At 36.4% G+C, this 17437-nt stretch overlaps 1 non-coding gene across 1 annotated transcript; it reads right to left on the bottom strand.

Annotated features, from left to right (window-relative positions):
• Positions 1 to 14818: 14818 nt before the first annotated feature.
• LOC116524937 lies at positions 14819 to 14925 on the bottom strand. Its single transcript, XR_004257535.1, has one exon. It is a non-coding gene; the product is annotated as a U6 spliceosomal RNA (small nuclear RNA).
• Positions 14926 to 17437: the final 2512 nt, after the last annotated feature.

The following is a 17437-nucleotide window of genomic DNA, read 5'->3' as shown; positions in this document are numbered from 1 at the left end:
ACATGAAGAAGGAAAAATAGACACTGGGGGCTACTAGATGGGGAGGGGGAAAGGTAAGCATTGGCTGATAAACTACCTATTGGGTATCATGCTTACCACCTGGGTGACAATAGGATCCATAACTGAAACCAAGCATCACAGGATATACCCATTTAACAATCCTGCACGTGTACATCAGGAAACTAAAATAAAAATTGATAGATTCCAACACCGAAGTCCCTTCAAATGCCTGGAAAGCCTTGCCAAAAAGTGTGGGTCCAAACAAGCCCAGGCTGTAAGGCTACAATAATTACCTAACTCTTCAATGCTGAAAGAGTGATGAATATGTACAAGCATCAAGACCATCAAGGGGAACATGACCTCACTAAATTAACTAAATAAGTCACCAGGGACCAGTCCTGGAGAGATAGATATGTGATCTTTCAAAAAGAGTTCAAAATAGCTGTTTTGAGAAACCATGATGAAATGCAAAATAACAACAGAATTAATTCGAAATCCTATCAGATAAATTTAACAAAGAGAGTGAAATAATTTTGCATATTTTTTAAACTGATGTTACCATGAGGCTTGCAAATAATATAACCCATTATTTTAAATTGATGCCAACTTAACACTGATTACAGAAACAAATGATATAACAAACAAAGAGAAAACTAATAAACTATTTGCCAGTAAATCAGAAAACCTAAAACATAGACAAATTCCTAGACATACACAATCTACCAACATTGTACCATAAAGAAATCCAAAACCTATACAGAACAATAACAAGTAATGAGATTGAAGCAATAAGAGAAGTCTCCACCTGCAAAAACCCAGGACCTAACGGCTTAAATGCTGAAATCTACAAAACATTTAAAGAAGAACTAATACCAATCATACATAAACTATTTAAAAAAAAAAAGAACAGGAAGAGAGAATACTTCCAAACTTATTCTAAAAGGCCAGTGTTATTCTGATACAAAACCACACAACACATCAAAAAGTGAAAACTATACACCAACATTCATGATGAACATTGATACAGAAATCCTCAACAAAATAATACCAAACCAAATTCAACAACATATTTAAAAAATATCATTCATTGTTACCAAGTGAGATTAATGCCAAAGATGCATGGATGGTTTAACACATGCAAATCAATCTGATATACCATCTCAACAAACTGAAGAACCAAAACAATATGACTACTTCAATGAAATGAAATGCTAAAAAATTATTTGATAAAATTCAATATCCCTTTATAAAAAAACCTCAACAAATATATATAGAAGGAACATATGTCAACATAATAAGAGCCATATATGGCAGTCCCACAGCTAGTATCATATTCAAAAGGGAAGAATTGAAAGTCTTTCCTCTAATATCTAGAACAAAACAAGGATGTCCACCTTAACAACTATTACTCAACAGAGTCCTGAAAGTTCTAGGTAGGGAAATAAGACAAGGGAATTAAATAAAGGGCATCCAAATTGGAAAGAAAAAAGTCAACTTAGGCTTTTTTGCAGATTACATAATCTTATGTTTGGATAACCCTTAAGGCTTACCAAAAAACTATTTGAATTGATAAACAAATTCAATAAGATTGCAAAATAAAAGATCAGTCACATTTCTATATACCAACAGCAAACAATCTGCAAAAGAAATCTAGAAAGTAACCCCATTTATAATAGCTTCAAATAAAATTTTAACCATTATGGAGGACAGTGTGGCGATTCCTCAAGGATCTAGACATAGAAATTCCATTTGACCCAGCAATTCCATTACTGGGTATATACCCAAAGGATTATAAATTGTTCTATTATAAAGACACATGCACACATGTTTGTTGCAGCACTGTTTATAATCGCAAAGACCTGGAACCAACCCAAATGTCCATCAGTGATAGATTGGGCAAAGAAAATTTGGCACATATACACCATGGAATACTATGCAGCCATAAAAAATGATGAGTGCGTGTCCTTTGTAGAGACATGGATGAATCTAGAAACCATCATTCTCAGCAAACTGATGCAAGAACAGAAAAACAAACACCACATGTTTTCACTCATAGGCAGGTGATGAACAATGAGAACACTTGGGCACAGGGAAGGGAACAACACTCACTGGGCTAGGTGGGGGGATGGAAGGGAGGGGAGGGGAAGGACAGGGGAGGAATGCCGGGAGGGTTAACACAGAGAGAAATGCCTGATGTAGGTGACACAGGGGATGGAGACAGCAAACCACCATGGCATGTATGTACCTATGCAACAATTCTGCAGGATGCAGGATGTGCACATGTACCCCAGAGCCCAAAGAACAATTTTAAAAAAATGAAAAAAATTGAAAGAGCTCTAGAATAAAAATTATAAACGCTGATGTGAGAAAATGAAAAGGACACAAAAAATTTGAAAGATTCCATGTTTTTGGATGGGAAGAATCAATATTGCTAAAATATCCATTCTACTCAAAGCAATCGTCAAATTCAATGTAGTCTCTATTAAAATACCAATGACTTGTTTGTTTTTTTCTTGTAATCTGTTTTAGTTCTTTGTAAATTCTGGATATCAGCCCTTTGTTAGATGGGTAAACTGCAAAAATTTTTTCCCATTCTGTTGGTTGCCGATTCACTCTAATGGCTGTTTCTTTTGCTGTGCAGAAGCTGTGGAGTTTGATTAGGTCCCATTTGTCTATTTTGGCTTTTGTTGTCAATGCTTTTAGTGTTTTGGTCATGAAGTCCTTGCCTACACCTATGTCCTGAATGGTTTTGCTTAGATTTTCTTCTAGAGTTTTTATGGTGTTAGGTCTTATGTTTAAGTCTTTAATCCATCTGGAGTTAATTTTAGTGTAAGGTGTCAGGAAGGGGTGCAGTTTCTGCTTTCTGCACATGGCTAGCCAGTTTTCCCAACACCATTTATTAAAAGTGGGCAAAGGATATGAACAGATACTTTACAAAAGAAGACATACATGAGGCCAACAAACATATGAAAAAATGCTCATCATCACTGGTCATCAGAGAAATGCAAATCAAAACTACATTGAGATACCATCTCACACCAGTTAGAATGGCGATCATTAAAAAATCTGGAGACAACAGATGCTGGAGAGGATATGGAGAAATAGGAACGCTTTTACACTGTTGGTAGGAGTGTAAATTAGTTCAACCATTGTGGAAGACAGTGTGGTGATTCCTCAAGGACCTAGAAAAAGAAATCCCATTTGACCCAGCAATCCCATTACTGGGTATATATCCAAAGGATTATAAATTGTTCTACTATAAGGACACGTGCACACGAATGTTCATTGCAGCACTGTTTACAATAGCAAAGACCTGGAACCAACCCAAATGCCCATCGATGATAGACTGGACAGGGAAAATGTGGCACATATACACCATGGAATATTATGCAGCCAACAAAAACGATGAGTTTGTGTCCTTTATAGGGACATGGATAAACCTGGAAACCGTCATTCTCAGAAAACTGACAGAAGAACTGAAGATCAAACACTGCATGTTCTCACTCATAGGCGGGTGTTGAACAATGAGAACACATGGACACAGGGAGGGGAGTACTACACACTGGGGTCAGTTGGGGGAAAATAGGGGAGGGACGGTGGGGGGGCGGGGAGTTGGGGAGAGATAACAAGGGGAGAGATGCCAGTGTAGGTGATGGGGAGGAAGGCAGCAAATCACACTGCCACGTGTGTACCTATGCAACAATCTTGCATGTTCTTCACATGTACCCCAAAACCTAAAATCAATAAAATAAATAAATGGAAAAAAAATACCAATGACATTCTTCACATAAATAGAAGAAAACAATACAAACAAACAAACAAACAAACAAAAAAAGACAGAAAGCCAAAGCTATCCTGAACAAAACTGGGGGAATCATAATCACATTACCTCACTTCAAATTATACTACATAGTTAGAGTAACCAAAACAGCATGGTACTGGCATAAAAATAGACACATAGGCCAAAGGAACAGAATAGAGAACCCAGAAACTAATCCATTTATTTACTGTGAGCTCATTTTTAACAAAGATGCCAAGAACATATATTGAGGAATAGACATTGTCTTCAATAAATGTTGCTAATTAATAAATGTTGGACTACTAGATATCCATAAGGCAGAAGAATGAAACTAACCCCTATCTCTCACCATATGCAAAAGTCAAATAAGAATGAATTAAAGTTTTACATGTAAGACCTCAAACTATAAAACTACTATGAGAAAACCTTAGGGAAGTTCTAGGACACTGAAATGGGCAAAGATTTCTTGAGTAATATCTCACAAACACAGGCAACTAAAGCAAAAATCGACAAATGGGATCAGGTCAAGTTTAAAAGCTTTGCAGAGCAAAAGAAACAATAACTAAACTTAAGAAACAACCCACAGAATGGGAGAAAATACCTGCAACCTGCCCTTCTAACAAGGGATTTATAACCAGTTTAGATAAGGAGCTCAAACTATTCTGTAAGAAAAAAACTAATAATCTAATTGAAAAAATGTTGAAAGATATGAATAGACATTTCTGAAAAAAGACATACAAATGGCAAACAGGTATATGAAAAGCTACTCAACATCAATAATCATTGGAGAAATGTAAATCAAAACTGTAATACAATGTCTCTCCCCAGTTAAAATGGCTTTTATCCAAATGACAAGCAATAACAAATGCTGAAGAGGATGTGTAGAAAAGGAAGGCCTTCTATACTGTGGGTAATTTAATACAATCACTGCAGAGAACAGTTTGGAAATTCCACAGTAAACTAAAAATAGAGGTACCATATAATCCAGCAATCCCACTGCTAGATATATACCAAAAAGAAAGGAAATCAGTATATTGAAGAGAGAGATATCTGCTTCCCATGTTTATTGCAACACTATTCACAATAAGCAAGATTCAGAAGCAAGCTTGTGTCTATCTACAGATGAATGGGTAAAGAAAATATGGTACATACACACAACGTCATACTACTATCCATAATAAGATGAGATTCTCTCACTTGTAAAAAACAACATGGATGGAACTGGAGACAAACTTTGCATAATATCCTTATTTATCGGAGTTAAAAAATTAAGGGAATTGAACTCATGGAGATGGAGTGGAGAAGGAAGTCTACCAGAGGCTTGGAAGGTTAGTAGCAGGATGTGGGGAAGATGGAGATACTTAATGGGTACAAAAAATATAGTTAGATAGAATGAAAAATATCTAGTATTTGGTAGCACAACAGGGTGACTACAGTCAACAATAATTTATGGTACATTTTAAAATCACTAAAAGAGTATACAGTAATTAGATTGCTTTTAACACAAAGAAAGGATAAATGCTTGAGGTGATGGATACTTTATTTACTCTTATGTAATTATTACACAGTGTATGCATGTGTCAAACTATTTTATATATCCCATAATATATACACCTAATATATACCCATAGAAATTAAAATGCTTTTAAAATTATAATTGTTTTTTAAAAAACACTTTTTCTAAATTATTTTAATACAACAGTATTTTCCTGATGACATTCACTAGACAAGAAAATTATACAACTTAAACAGTTAAGAGGTGTTTGGGAAGATTTGCGTTGTATTTCCCAGCTCTATCTATCTATCCATCATCTATCTATATATCTATCTATCATCTATCTAGCTCTTTAGCTAGCTGTCATCGAGCTAGCTATCATTTATCTTTCTCTATTTATCTCTATAGAGATATTTCTATATACATGTATTTGTAACTATAATTTCAACAAGATCTTCCTTCTTATCTCTCTGTTCATTACTCTAACATGCCTCCAAGGCAACAAACAATAAAGAGGAGAGAGAATGATTTAGAAATTTCTACTATTTCTACATATTTTCTTTATATTATAGGATATAATAAGAACTTCAGTAATAGTACTTAAATTATTCATCAAGAAAGGCAATAACTTACCTGTCTTTACAAAACTCTCATTTGGTTGTGTTCTCTTAGTGTCCATATGAATACACAACTTTTAAAAATTATTTTAGTATAAATATAATTTTAATGCCATTTTTAAGTTTTTGCTTTTTGGTCTATTTTGTGTTTTAATATCACCTCAGGATGAGTTTATTTTATTGGTCATGCAATATTCTATTTTAAATATTTCCTTATTGATCTTAACTTGCACTCACTTGGCATATGTAATTATATGACAGTGAAAAAGCAGCAACCAGGTATCTTTCAATAAGCATCTTTATGTGCAGAGACATTTTTTCTTTTGGAGTATTTTAAATATTCTTTTAGAATTTTTTTTTTTTTAGAGACAAATCTTGCTCTGTCACCAGGCACCAGGCTGGAGTGCAGTGGTGCGATCTCAGTTCACTGCAACCTCCGCCTCCTGGGTTCAAGCAATGCTCCTGCCTCAGCCTCCCCAGTAGCTGGGACTACAGGCGCATGCCACCATGCCCAGCTAATTTTTGTATTTTTTTTAGCAGAGATGGGGTTTCACCATGTTGGCCAGGATGGTCTCAATCTCTTGACCTCCCAAAGTGCTGGGATTACAGGCATGAGCCACCATGCCTGGCCTAGAATTTTTTACTATAAAACAAGTGGCATGATACTTAACACAACAGTCTAATCCATTCGGTAACATGGGAAATTTGAACCTATTTTTTTGCAATTTACACTTAGCTCTTGATGTGTATTTTATCAATTATTTTCTGAGTATTTTCAGAAGTATTAGCCTTTTCAAAGAAAATAATGTTTATTTAGATCTTGTAGCAATTCTTAAGAGAACTGCTATATTTCAGTGCATGAGTTCCTATTAACCAATCTTTTGGATTAATCTAATTTCACGGTAACTATATCTACTAACCCAATGGCATAAACACAGCCTTATTTCTCCAAGATAATGAGCTTTTAATAAGAATCCTGAAATAAAAATATATTCTCACTTCTTTTGTCACTTGGGGAGAAACATTGGAATAACTAAGAGATTTAATTATGAAAAATGACTTCTGTGAAACAGCAGCCACTACTTTTCATGAAGATAATGTGACATTTTAAAAGCAGCCCAATATATAGGTTATAGAATCAAGGATCCCAAAGGAAAAATTATGACAATCAAGTACACTAATTTTTTAAAATGGAATTCAGTTATCTTCCTTCTAATCAACATGGGAACTACCGTACAGTATGGAATCAAGTCATAAATCACATCAATATTAAAGAAGGCCTTTGTCATCTACTGAACTGAATATTATTTTGGGGTTAAAGGAATTATAACTCTGTCAACAGAGTTCACAATAATGAGGTGCAAACTTCTGAAATATTTTGCTCTACTTGATCAACATAGATAGTTTTTCATGATCATTCATGAAGGTGATGATCACTCATCAAAGACGATGCCTGACTCAAATGAATGATTTCCCTTTCCGTCATTATAAATTCACTGAATAATTGTCAATATTTCCTTCACCTGAGGCTTGATAAATCCATCCAGATTCCAGATATCTGCATAGACTTTTCAAGTTTGATTTCTATTTTCAAAGCTATTAAACATTAACTTTTAACAGCCATTAAGATTAGAGCTAGTGTTACCTCCCACACTGCTGGCTGAAATTTAATACCTGACACAGGACTTAAAATCTTGGCGTAAGTCGGAAAACTACTTTCTATGTAATTATAGAATTAAAACTTTACTGTAAAAGCTCAGCTAAAGTAGCTAATCAAGCTACAGTACATGTCAGTAATTAGCTTAAATTTTAGTGCTTCCAGAAATAAATAGCAGATTTATTATAGTAGCACACATTTGGCATTGTATAGGTCCTCTTTGACTTTAAAATGAACTCCAAAATAGTCATATCTGCTTTTTCCAATCAGGAACCAGCCCGCTACTACAAGGTGAGTAGGTAGGTGATCATTCTTGACTAGGTAGACCTTGTGATTCACCTTAAAAAAAAATAACCCTGGGTCCTCCCCATGGCGTTGTGTGTAAGAATGAAAGCAAGAGATGCTTTGGTACTTAGATTTTCACTTTGAGTCTTCAAAGAATATTTGAGCTGTCACAGACGTGTTTTCACTTTTGCATCAAAAGTCCACAAGCCCACAGCCCCAAACTATGAATGTTCTGAGTCACTTCCTCATAAAGAAAGGGAAATAGAATCAAGGGTAGTATCGGTGAGAACAAAATAGAATCATCATCCTATAGCTTAGATAACAAATTTTTTCCGTTTCTTTAATTTTTTTTCTCATCTGTCTTTCTCTCCTTGCCCTTTTAAATTTTTGTTTTGTTTTGTTTTGTTTGAGACAGTCTTGCTCTGTTGCCCAGGCTGGAGTGCAACAGTGTGATCTTGGCTCACTGCAACCTCTGCCTCCCTAGTTTAAACAATCAGCCTGTCTCAGCCTCCAAAGTAGCTGGGACTACAGGCATGCACCACCACACCCAGCTAATTTTTGTATTTTTAGTAGAGATGGGGGTTTTACCATGTTGGCCAGGCTGGTTTTAAACTTCTGGTCTCAAGTAATCCACCCACCTCAGCCTCCCAAAGTGCTGGGATTTTGGGTTTGAGTCTCTGCACCAGCCCTCCCTTTTGAATTAGTCCTAATGTCTGGATTCAAACTGTGTATTGCACTGCTCTTTAGTCAATCACACAATTCCTCTGTACCTTAGTTTTCCCATCTGGAAAGGGACCATAATTAATATATTGACTTTGCAAATTGTTGTGAGTTAATATACGCAAATAACTTAAAATAGCGTCTGGTACATATCATGCCACATAACTGATACGGTTATTGTTACACAGCATTTTCAGTAAAATTCCATTTGTGAGTTTCCTTTTATTTAGCACTGGAGAGCATAATAAGAATCAACTTACGGAAGACTTTCTAAGATGAAAGGATTTCTAGTCCCTGAAATGCTGGTCATGAAGGTAGTTTTGGAAGAAATATTACTTAAAAAGGGTGCTTTCTCCTAAGTACAAATCCATTGCAGGCCTGAGGCGGAAAAAAAAAAAAATTGCAGAAATAGCATTTTCACAGCCAAGGAAGACGTGACTAAGTAAATCACTAATTTTGTTCTCTCAGAACATCCTAGCGGTGTAGGCATTATATTAAACCTACATCAAAATGTATCTATTTAATGAGAGAGATCAAACGTCTTAATTTTCAGATTGCTTTTTGACAGGATATTTACTTGAACCACAACCTACTATAGAGGTTTTAAACCAGGGTTCCTGCTCCTCTGTTGTACCACAGTCCTCTTAAGGTGAACTATCAATTTCTTTTTACCAATTTACAAAATACTGGAGATGATAAGAGAATAGCAAATTGTGTGTGAGTGTAAGTGTGTGTGCGTGTGTTGGAAATATCAGGCACAGAGCAGAGGAGAAGTGTATCATTAGTTGGTAGTAAGAGTTGTAAGTGCACTGAAACACTAAGTCTGTTGCAAACTGTTTTTTAAAGAGCAGGCAAGAACATTGCCTTGTGAATATATAAGGGCAGTTAACAGTTCTGCTCAAATGCAGTATGGTGCTAAAAGACCACAGAGTGAGTCGTAAGTAAACAGAGATGCTTTTAAAGACAATGTGAAACACTGTTTTACTGTGGTTGTTATCTCTTGGCAATTATGCTGACATGTTTTAGTGTTGCTCTGAGTTCTTTTTAAAATCCCATCAAGAATGGGAAGTAATGCTTCAGTGTTCAAAGAGCGGAGCCCTGCCAACCATCAAAGGGTCAAGAATCCTGGCTACAGCAGGAAACAAACACACACATGTGTGTGCATATGCACACTCATTAAACTTTGAGTCAGGTTTGTCTTCCAACTGAAGCAACTGGATTTGTATACTCAGGCATGACACTAGATCTCTGTAAGCTGAAGCATGATGATCAGTAAGATATACATGATACCTCCCAGATCGCAAGATCTTTTGAGATAAAATAAATGAGACATTGCATGTAAAAGAGGTTTGTAGACAGCACACAAATTTTAAAAGAAAAGATTCCCAAAGATATTAAAACAGAACTCTGCAAGAGTGAGATATAAAATGGACTTTTATGGGAGAAGACATGGACACATAGAGGGGAACAACACACCCTGGAGCCTTTCGGAGGGTGGAGAGTGAGACAAGGGAGAGAATCAAGAAAAACAATTAATGGGCAGTAGGCTAAATATCTGGGTGATGAAATAATCTATACACCAAATTTGCCTATGTTACCAACCTGTACTTGTACCCTGGAACTTATTATGAAAGTAAAAAAAAAAAAAATGTTCAGAGTATAAGGTTTTAATGGTAAAGAGTGGGCATTAGGGCCTGCTCAATCGTCATGTTCAAAGCAAAAAGGGAGCAGTCAAGGAAGCCAAATATTTGGGGTTGTGTGAGTTTCAGTTTTATCAAAAGCTGACTGCCAACAGGTCCAGCCCATGAGCTATTGCAGTGTGGGTAAAAGCCATAGGGAAAAATGTGTACCCTGACTAAAGGACAATTGTTCCATGTCCTCTCTGGGGAGGTACAACCAATTGCATCAAATTAGATGATTGACCAATCTTCTATTTAAAATAGAATTTCCTAAACGTGAACAAACAAGAATAGGCAATGGATTATTTAAATGAACTTTGAGAGCATTTATGGCCTAGCAATGCCAGCTATTTTTTTCTTTAATCAATGTTTACTCTCTTTCTAAAGGTACCAGTTAGTATGCATACAAACAGCTCTAAGGGAAAAAGTTATGTTGCTTTACTGCTGCTTTCCTAATGAAAATGTAAGCACTTTACAAAGAAAATAATTTCTACATACATGAGAGCAGAAAGTTGAAACCCACAAAGAAAAAATACAGTTCTGATAAGGTTTTTATTTTTTTCAATCTCTTTCACCTGGTTATTCTAAACCACTCAGTAGAGATGAAAATGTTGAAAAACCTAAACTTGTGTCATTTTTTGAATGATGTCTTGTTAAGTGATCCTGATAATGTAAGTTTTACATCTCTAAAAAATTATTTAAATTATTTCAGTTGGAAGAGTTTCGGATGTTAAAAGAAAAACTTCAGCCGAATTAAATTTAAAGGAGTTTAATTAAGTAATGAAGAGTTTGCGAATTGGGTAGACTCCTGAGCCAGAATAGGCTCTGAGACACCACACAGCCATGTGGTAGAAGATGATCTATGGAAAGAAGAAGGAAAGTGATGTACAGAAAATGGAAGTGAGATACAGAAACAGCCGGATTCATTATGGGTTGATGTTTCTTATTTGAATACAGTTTGAACAGTTGGCTACATTTGATTGGCCAAAACTTGGTGATTGGCAAAAGGGTAGGCTACAGGTCTGGTTACACCTTGACTTGGTATAGTTCATTATATACAGAAAAATCTTTAGGCCCAACTTAAATAAGTAAGGAGGTAGTTTTAGGCTAAGCTTGATTTAACAATTTCCCCCCTTTTGGTCATCTTCTCAATTTTGAGAGATTGACCAAAACTTTGGACATTGATGTTACTATCACTATCATAAATGTGCTTACTTGGACTTGAAATCCACTGGAAAATAGCAAAATAGTGGGTTTTGAAAGGTGGGAGTAAGAATTTCAGTTTTTTTCTTTTTTTGAGGGTTAAAATAGAGGGTACCTCTTTATGCTGCGCTGTTCTGTTTACAGGAGAAAAAAACAAACCCTGGTCTGCTCTAGGATCTATTTGTTTCTTTAAAGTCCTAGTCTGATTATGTCACATTTAGCAGGAGTGACTCCATTTTGGTTTGTTCTAGTCTGTTAAGACCTAGTGCATGAGCTAGGTCTCCCATAATTTTGTTGAAAAATTCCCTTCTTTTGTCAGGATCTCACTTAGGTGAGAGTGTGACCAAAACCTAGGGCCTTAAGGCAACTCTCAGTTACCACCATTTTGGGTTTCCAGTCTCAGCATATCATTCATAGGTTATGGTGTCCTCATGGTCACACATTTCTGCCAGTTCTTGTCATTGCAGTTGAGGAGATACCACTTGACATTCTAGAGATGGCTACATGCAAACATTTAAAACTTTTGAGAGAATACAGTGTGCCAGGAAAACTATTATGACTATCAGGAGAATACCAAGCGTTTGGAGTATGCTTCTTACCCAGGGTCCCTATAAACTAAACCACCTAAAATTAAAGCAATCAAAGAATGAGCTAAAGAGTCCAGTCACTTAACTCAGAAGTCTCTTTATCTTCTGTAACTGAACATCTATAATCTACATTTGATGTATTTCCCACAGGCCACAAGTGCCAGCAGCTGCTCAGATACATCTCTGTTTATCCAGCATGTAATCCAGAGCAATTCTGTTTCACAAGATAATTTAAAGTCTGTTGTGTAAACACAGCCTTTACAGTAGAATCCGCAATAGAGCCTATTATGAGGGATACATTTCTAATCACTGACTTTTTTTTACTCCAAACCATGAAAGAAAAGGACTTAACAAATGATGCCTTTCTGGAAGAGTGACGGCATCCTGGCAATCTTCTTTTTAACCCATGATGTGGGTTAAGATGGGTACACCAATGTTCTGTTTCTTTTTGTCGTTGTTGTTATTATACTTTAAGTTCTGGGGTACATGTGCAGAGTGTGCAGGGTTGTTACTTAGGTATATATATGCTATAGTGGTTCACTGCACCCATCAACCCATCATCTACATTAGGTATTTCTCCTAACACTATCTCCCACCCAGCCCCTAAGCCCTGACAGGCCCTGGTGTGTGATGTTCCCTTCCCTATGTCCATGTGTTCTCATTGTTCATCTCCTACTTATGAGTGAGAACGTGCAGGGTTTGGTTTTTTGTTCTTGTGTGTCAGTTTGCTGAGAATGATGGTTTCCAGCTTCATCCATGTCCTTGTAAAGGACATGAACTCATCCATTTGTATGGCTGCATTGTATTCCGTAGTGTGTATGTGCCAAATTCTCTTTATCCAGTCCATCACTGATGAGCATTTGGGTTGTTCAAGTCTTTGCTTTGTGAATAGTGCTTCAGTAAACATATGTGTGCATGTGTCTTTGTAATGGAAGGATTTATAAACCTTTGGGTATATACCCAGTAATGGGATTGCAGGATCAAATGGTATTTCTAGTTCTAGATCCTTGAGGAGCCATCACATTGTCTTTCACAATGGTTGAACTTATTTATACTCCCACCAACACTGTAAAAGCATTCCTATTTATCCACATCCTCTCCAGAATCTTTTGTCTCCTGAATTTTTGATAATCCCCATTTTAACTGGTGTGAGATGGTATCTCTTTGTAGTTTTGATTTGCGTTTCTCTAATGACCAGTGATGATAAGCTTTTTTTTCATATGCTTGTTGGTTACATAAATGTCTTCTTTTGAGAAGTATCTGTTCATATCCTTTGCCCAGTTTTTGATGGTTTTTTTTTTTTTCTTGTAAATTTGGTTAAGTTTTTTGTAGATTCTGGATATTAGCCCTTTGTCAGATTGGCATTGCAAACAATCATTAATCATCATGAGAATGCAAATGCAAATATACACAGTAAGCTATCACCTCACACTTATTAAGACAGCTACTATCAAAAAGATAAAAGATCCATGTTAATAAGGATATGGAAAAAGGAAATCTTTGTATTAATATACTGTTGGTGCGAATGTAAATTAGTATAGCCATTATTAAATAAAATCACTATACTAATTATCAGGGCAATGCAAATCAAAACTACAATGTGATACCATATTACTCCTGCAAGAGTGGCCATAATCAAAAAATAATAGATGTTAGCATGAATGTAGTGAAAAGGGAATGCTTTTACCCTGGTGGCAGGGTTGTAAACTAATACGACACTGTGGAAAACAGTGTGGTGATTCCTTAAAGAACTAAAAGTAAACTTAACATTTGATCCAGCCATTTAACTACTAGGTGGAAAAGAAGTCATCATACAAAACATACTTGCACATTCATGTTTATAGCAGTACAATTTGCAATTGCAAAAATATGGAACCAGCCCAAATGTCCATCAGTCAATGAGTAAAGAAAATGTGACATATTTATATTTTATATATATATATATATGTAATATATATATACACACACCCACACATACACACACATCATGGAATACTACTCAGCCATTAAAAGGAATAAAATAATGACATTAGCAGCAACCTGGATTGAAATGGAGACCACTATTCTAAGTGAAGTAACTTTGGAATGAAAAAGCAAACATCCTATGTTCTCACTCATAAATGGGAGTTAAGCTATAAGTACATAAAGGCATAAGAATGATACAGTGGACTTTGGGGACTCAGGAGAAACACTGAGAGGGGACATGAGGACTAAAAGACTATGCACTGGGTACAGCATACACTGTTCAAGTGATGGGTGCACCAAAGTCTCAGAAATTACCACCGAATAACTTATCCATGTGTCTGTTACAGGTAGTCAGGCATAAGTGGGACAACAGAGGGCTCCCCCCCAATACCTACCAGGAGTGTCAGGCGATTGGGTTACAGTTTGACAATTATCACATTGTCTCTCTACAAGTGATAATTCTGGCAGCCAGTGCCTGGAAGAGGAAAAAAAAATTCTATTTTGTTCCTCTAAAACCTGTTGAAATAAAAAATAAAAAGTAAAAAAAAAAAAATTACAGTATGGAAGTTTTTCAGAAAATTTAAAATAGAGGTACCATATGATCCAGCAATCTCACTTCTGGTTATAAATGCCAAAAAAAAATTAAAGTCAGGATCTAGAGGAGATATCTGCAATCCCATGTTTATTACAACATTATTCACAATGACCAAGATAAGGAAAAAACCTAAGTGCTTATCTGTCAACAGATGGATGGATAAAGAAAATGCGATATGCATATATTTTAAAAATTTTTTAAAGATTTTTTTAAAAAAGAAATATGAAATGCTTCACGAATTAGAGTGTCATTCTTGCTCAGGAGCCATGCTAATCTTCTCTGTATTGTTCCAATTTTAGTATATGTGCTGCCAAAGCAAGCACTATATATGTGTGTGTGCATGTGTATACAAATACCATGAAAATATGTAATTATTCAGCCTTAAAATGAAGAAGTTTTGTCACTATTTGCAAACTTAGTTTGCAAATGGATGAACCTTGAAGACATTATGCTAAGTGAAAATATGCCAGAAACAAGAAGACACATACTGCAAGATCTCACTTTTATGTATAATCTAAAAACCACAAAGTTAAGCTCATAGTAACAGAGAACAGAGTGATAGTTACCGGGGGCTGGGCTTGAGGAAAGGGAAGATATTGGTAAAAGATTGCAATCCTTTAATTATAAGATGAATAAGTACTAGAGACTTAATGAACAGCATGCTAACTATAGTTAATAATAACATATCAGGTATGTAAAGTTTGCTGATAGTAGGCCTCAAGTGTTGTCATTAAACACACACACACATAAAATGGATATTGTATCAGGATTGAGGTTCTTTAAGAGTGACTCTTCCTTTACTCAGACACAAATATCTTCCAGCACATTGTCCAACAATCTGCTCATTTTAAACAAAACAAAAGCCCAAAATCTTCAATAATCTATTCAAAGAAATTTGAGCAAAATGAGAAAAACTAAGGACTTCACAGTTGCTATATAAAATTATTAATCATCTGTCAATACTTTTAGCTGCTGTATTAGTCTGTTCTCATGCTGCTAATAAAAACATACCTGAGACTGGGGAATTTATAAAGGAAAGAGGTTTAATTGACTCACAATTCTGCATGGCTGGGGAGGCCTCAGGAAACGTACAATCATGGTGGAAGGGGAAGCAAGCACATCCTTCTTCAAATGGTGGCAGCAAGGAGAAGTTCCCAGCAAACAGGGAAAAGCCCCTTATAAAACAATCAGAACTTGTAAGAACTCACTCCCTATCAAGAGAACAGCATGAGGGTAGCCACCCCCATGATTCAGTTACCTCCTACCAGCTCCCTCCTAGGATATGCGGGGATTATGGGAACTGCAATTCAAGATGAGATTTGGGTAAGGACAAAGACAAACCAAATCAGCTGCCAAATAGGGTTCACATTGGCACAATTTAGCAGAACGACTGAAGGCTGACTCATTAACCACTCAAGAGGTAACATTAAAGAATTATAAATTGAGTAAGCGTCACCCTTTACATTAACAAAAACAAAAAAAATGGAGTTGCGGAATGAAGAAAGATTAGACGTTGTTTTGTTTTGATTAGTTTAAATTGTTTGGATGTTTGGTGTAAAAGTTGTTTGTTGTATAACAGATTAGCACAAATCTCAATGACTGGAAACTATAAAAAAAATATATATATATATATTCAATTACTGTTAGCTTCAAAAGGAATCCCTACATTTTCCGGAAAAAAAAAAAAAATCTTGATGCTGTCTCCTTGGACAGGTAGGCAGAGGAACTGACTTACTTGCAAAACATCTACCAAAGCAAAACCTGGCCGAGTGAGAAAAGTAGCCTGAGTGATCCAGTTTCTCCAGCCCAAGCTTGGAGATCCTGGCTCCTGCAGAAGCAAACCAGGAGATTGTGGGAGGGGACTAAATCTGACAGATGGACTAATCATTGAATCTGATGCATTTACACAAGGAATATCTCTGATGGTTTCAGAAGCGCATGTCCCTGCTAAGACTACACTATCCCTCAGAACCTGCATTCTGATCTTTAATGGTGGTGTGATGCTGTACTTTTCCAAAACTTTTCTTCATCTGGATAGGAGGGAGTCGTGTCAAATCAAGAATTCTCATTTAAAACCTCTGCCTGGTGATGGAGGTTTTCCCTGTGTCTTTTCAGTCATGGTACATATCTCTGCCTAAGCTTCTATGATCCTTCCAAAATCAGGTCAAAGGCTTTCACGTGCCCCTGAGCTGCAGGATCCTGAATCTAGAAGAACAGCCTCAATTTCATCTGGGCCTGGACTTCGTACAGGGGCTAGTACTGATTTGTCTATTTGCAGTGGACCTTCCTGCCTCTATTCTTTGTTATGAGGACAAAGTCACTGGAAACAGCTCCTTATCTTTGTTTCCCTTTTTTTTTTAAGGAAAAAGGAACCTGTGTGTTCTGTGGCAGGACTAGCGGGGTCTTTCTTTTAGTTGTCTCAGGCCATTCACTGAACTAGGCAGAGTGGTCCTTCCCTCTGATTTGGCTATTCTACAATCCTTTCTGTCCACGATGTGCTTGCTTTCCTTCCTTGAGACCTCTAGCATCCTTTTTCTCAGCTATTAAGACTACATGCCTTTTCTAGCTTTTCCTCACAGACTGAAGCTTAGGATGCTTCTACTGGCAAAGGCTACTCTTTCTGGCTTTCCTATCAGAACCCAACGCTTGGGAAGCTTGCCCAGCCCAAGTAAATTCACTATCGGGATGAGACTCATAGAGTAGAAGCAAAGCATTTTGAGGCTAGAAGCAATGCAATGGGTAGGCCTGCAGCTGGGGCTTCATGTTCAGATGAAGAATTATGCTATCAAGAGGCTGTTTTTTAAAGCATGACTGTCCTCTATCTTGCTCAATCAG

The sequence above is a fragment of the Sapajus apella genome, unplaced genomic scaffold (genome assembly GCF_009761245.1).
Source record: "Sapajus apella isolate SASKATOON/1434 unplaced genomic scaffold, GSC_monkey_1.0 scaffold46, whole genome shotgun sequence".
NCBI classification, from domain to species: domain Eukaryota; kingdom Metazoa; phylum Chordata; class Mammalia; order Primates; family Cebidae; genus Sapajus; species Sapajus apella.
The sequence above is the reverse complement of the archived record's forward strand: the minus strand, read 5'-3'. Positions and strand labels throughout refer to the sequence as shown.